Raw genomic sequence first — 4909 nt, 5'->3', positions numbered from 1 at the left:
GCTCAGGTGGATGGAGGGAACCTCAGCCACAGGACAGTGGACACACTCTCCAGCTGAGCCACCCCAGTGTCTCTTGCCTGCTGAAGTCTTTTTTCCACATCAGGTACCCTTGGTCCACTCTGCGTGGAGGCCACTTGCATTAATTAAGTGGTGGTCTCTCAGAGTGCATCTCCTTATCATTCTGGAAGTTTCCCTCTTCCCTCTGATCTCTTGGCTTCCAATCTCTACAAGGGGCCCACAGAGGCAGGAAGCAATTATGTCCTAGGATCCAGCCTGCCTTTGATCTAGCCTAGACGGTCTCTAGCCCTCACCGCCACACGGTGGTTTTTTCTTTCTTTTCTTTTTGAGACAACTCCCTTCAAGTTCTGCTCTCCTTCCTGATCACATCTTTAGTTTACAAACAATGGCTTTTCTTATTAGCTGCTGAAATCTTCAGTTTTCACAGACCCAGTCAAAGGGACTCCATCACTTTTCACAGAACATAAGTTTTTAAAACCAATCCTTGAAAGAATTTAAAGCACATACTTCAAATTATTTTGCCCCTAATCATACGACTTATCTCATGTAAACAGCCTTTCCAGCCTCCGGCCAATAAAGCAGGTCTCTTTTAAAACGAGTTTAGCTGCATTTCTAAGCGTATTTTTCCAGCTGACAGAGAGAGGAAAATCAGTGTTGCCCCAATAAAATGTCTAGAGCCCTAGCAGAAAGGATCAGCCCGCTGCTGGCTCATCCTGGGAACGAGGGTCTTGGTTCTCCTGGAATCCACACTGCAGATAGACACAGCAAGGGCAGAGGAAGAACCCGCAGAGAGCTTTGCTCTTCCTCCCCTTCCAGCCCGCTCCCTCACCTCGGAGACAAATGCAAGAAAAACAAAAGTCAAGTCAGCAGCCAGTGAAGAGGGTACACGCTGACCAGGAGAGCCCCCGAGCTCTCCCTGCGAGAACATTCTGCCCTGCTCAGAGCGCTCTTCCCAGCTCCTTCCACCCAAGTGCTGCTGCTCCAGGTAACCGCTTCTCAGATGGCCTCCCCATTGCCCAGGACCACTTCAAACTCCGGAACTAGATGAGCAGGACTGTGCCCAGGCACTCCGTGTTCCCTGTGCCTGAAGCCATCAGCTCACGGAGAGCATCCCTCCTGCAGCTTTATGACACCTGCCTATGTGTGCAACATTTGCTACGTGCAATAGTCAAAATAGCCAGCGCAGGGTGCCCCGGAGCACCTGTGTCCTGTCCTGCTCTTGCCTATCACTGTGGCCAGATGATGTCCAGAGGACCCTTTCTCTGCACAGCTGGGCACTCCAAGAAATGCCTATGAGACCATGTTCCCTCCACCTTGCAGAGCAGTGGGAATAGCATCCTCGTTAGCCACATTCAAACGATTACTGTGATATCACCTTAAAAAACCCTCTTATCAGAAATAGGGAAAACCGGGGCTGGGGATGTGGCTCAAGCGGTAGCGCGCTCGCCTGGCATGCGTGCGGCCCGGGTTCGATCCTCAGCACCACATACCAACAAAGATGTTGTGTCCGCCGAGAACTAAAAAATAAATATTAAAAATTCTCTCTATCTCTCTCTCTCCTCTCTCACTCTCTCTTTAAAAAAAAAAAAAAGAAATAGGGAAAACCATGTTTTTAACTCTGTTCCTCATTCTTGTTTGTGAATTAAAATGACCTGAAAAATTCTAAAATGAATTTGTGACATTTCCAGAGATTTTAATTCATCTAATGTGAATCCTGAACACAGACATTTTTTATTTTCTGATGATTTAACATGTAAACATAATACAACAAACACACACACATCTGTAAGACTTGAGACAAGCACTTAATTTCTTTAAGTGTCAGGTTTTTCATTTGCAAAATAGGGGTTATGATTTCATACTTGACTAGGTGCTTAGGAAGATTAATTATGATATGTCCTACAAAGCCTTTCGTAAAATATAGATCAATATTTAAATGTAATGTATTTTAAAAATAATAATTCTAACTCAAAATACATGTTGCAAGATAATTTATTGACTTTTAATTCCTGTCTAATTCTTTAATCTACTGCTACTTTCCTTCTTCATCCCAACAAGTTATTACAAACCGTGTGTCTTTTGTTTTATGTATGTGCAGGGGGCGGGGAAAAGCCTGACCTACCCAGGCTATCTGGAAAAGCCTCAGCTCACAGGGAGGGAGAAGTCAGGATTCTGTTTGAGCTTCCAGCAGGGAGGCCTTGGAGTCAACGTCCAGCATGGAAGAGCGGGTCTGGAGGACACCAGTGTGAAGAAGCAAGTCCACACATGTCCATGCAGGATGGTGCAGGTTCAGTAACTGCAGCACTCCTGCTCACGCTGCAAGTTGGAGACCACCACACGGGACAGACCAGGGGAACTGAACCCAGAGCCCGGGTCTCCCGTGCCTGCACAGTGGGATTCTTGCTGCTGAACTCGCCGTTCCAGGCATACACCCCACTGAACTAAGGTTTTAGAACTCACCTTTCTGTTTCCTGAGAGGGACCTTGAATCTATCTGAGGTAGAGAAATAAATATTTCTTATTATACAGCTTTGATTTTGTAGAATAGAAATCCACAGCTGATACATATGCATTGAACAAAAGCTAAGCAAGTCTTGCTATGTAGCTGCTATCTTAGTGTCTAGGAATATCCTTCAGAGTCTACAAACTAGATTACAAACAACAGTGAAAGAAATAGTAACAATATTAAGATATTTGTTCTCTCCATCAGATAGGGTAAGGCTTAAATGAGATAGTACATTTGATACTAAAATAAATACCAGCATCACAGTGAATTAAGAAGCTATGGATATGACATGGCCTCAACAGACTAGCACAAGAGCTGGCCAGAATTCAATCCAGTGATATGAGAATAGCTATGAAAATGAAAAAAAAAAAAACTCAGAAGGAAACAACAGCAAAGGCACCAGTTGCTTCCAAAAGAAGATTGAAATAGCCCAGGGGGAGCGTGTGGCCGAAATCATGGCTCTGAATCACAGGGGCTGCAGACTCAAGTGCCCTCAGCATTTGGACTTGGAGCCCAGTTTGACCGAGAAAGAGCTCAGTGTGTCCCTCACAGCTCTAGGGGAAACTGCCCTGGTTGTCCACTGGGAGACATGGGTCTCCCACTGCAGCCTAGAGCTCTGACGACAAGAACACAGCCTATTAATAATATCACACCACTGACCCTGGGTAGGGAACTATTATCCATAAAGGATAAAAGGTGATTATAAATAATCCAGGGAGATTTTGAATTGAGCACACTGATGACATAAATCATCAAATTCACAGTGTGAAGTTTTGAAGTTTGGGAATAATAATCCGTATATTTGGTATCTAATGTATGGTATTATTAAAAGAGATTTGGCACCTAAAGAACCAAAAGATTAGCTCTGGGATTCTAATTTTAAAGTAAAATTGAGTAGCTGACATAGACTTCAAATTGTAAATTTGTAAGTAATACTATAATAGTTAAAATCAACTACATTCTAGAATAAATATTGAGTTTTCCCATTTGTATTATACTTATTCTAGGTCTTTTCCCAATAAGGTATAGAAATTATCAAATGAGAACAGCAATAGCCTTTCCCTCTAGGTAATTTTGGCTGTTCTCAGCATGTTCCAGCTCCTCTTTGCTAAGATTTTAGACATTAAAGGGTTGAAAAATGTCAGACCGATTCTCTAATCATTCAAAGGCCAAGAGAGAGCAGTTAAGAGATGCTTAAACCAGGGACTATTGCTGGGCAACACCAGCAAGGGTTCCATGCCGCCCTTCTCACCAGCAGCATCCGCCTGGCTAACTGCCTAGTGAAGCTCTTGCCCCGGGGACATGGCATGATCCCATCTTCATCTGAACACAATAGGTCGGTCCTAGTTCTTCCAGACAAAGAAAAATCATTTATGCTATCACCATCTTTACAATGGAGAGCATCCCTCCTCCAGCTAATGAAATCTGCAACAGGAAGCTGTCCCAAACAAACCTCACTCACCACTTTCCTGAAATCACTTTGAAAACCCATTCATCTGAACAAAGGACTGTTCCAGCCACAGTTTATCCAGTGTGCAAAAATACTCATCTTCTCAGTGTCCAGTGTTCTATGCTCAATTTCATAACTGCATTGAATAACTCATTCCATAGAAGACTTTGTCAGATGCTTAAAACAAAATAATCCTTCTAGGACCTATTCGAGGAGCCTCTTATGCTGTAAGAATACAGATTACTTCTACGACGAGCACAAATTGAGGTCCTGCTCTAGAGTGTTAATATTTCTCTAGGGTTGATGCAGACAGCTTACATGGGGGGAGGAATCCAACTGTCCACAAGGCACTCACAGCTCTTTGAAAAGAGATATTGTGTAAATGCAAAGCTATTATTACATAAAAGCATTCTGAGGATAATATTAGCCATAATTGTATTAAATATTAATATTAATGCAAATGGTGGCTAAAAGCTCAAAGAAGAACTGTAAATGTCAATAACCAATGCAGTAAAGATATAGAAAATGTGTGTGTTTCCAATTATGCACCTCATGCCAACCCAACAAGCTAAGGACAGATAATTCATGCTAAAGGTCATGCTGTCCATCTTTCTTAATCCTTTCAGCTAAAAAAGTGAAAAAGAAGATTGTCAAACTTAATTTATCCAGCACTGAAATTCAGACTTCAGGTTCAGCATGCTCTATTACCATATGGGATGATGTTTTGATGTCACAACTTGGCGAGGCTAAACAGCAGCCCTCAATTGTTTCATCAAACATGAACCTAGATGCTGCTGTGAGCAAAAGGGTGCCCTGGATGGGCCTGAATGTCACCTGCCCATGACCTTGAGTCCTTCCTCTCTAATGTCCTTCAAACTCATTCACACAGCTGCACAATTAGACAAGCCAGTTTGCAATAAATGTAAACTATCTCTA

Source organism: Ictidomys tridecemlineatus, chromosome 6 (assembly GCF_052094955.1).
Source record: "Ictidomys tridecemlineatus isolate mIctTri1 chromosome 6, mIctTri1.hap1, whole genome shotgun sequence".
In the NCBI taxonomy this organism is placed as follows: domain Eukaryota; kingdom Metazoa; phylum Chordata; class Mammalia; order Rodentia; family Sciuridae; genus Ictidomys; species Ictidomys tridecemlineatus.
The sequence above is the reverse complement of the archived record's forward strand: the minus strand, read 5'-3'. Positions refer to the sequence as shown.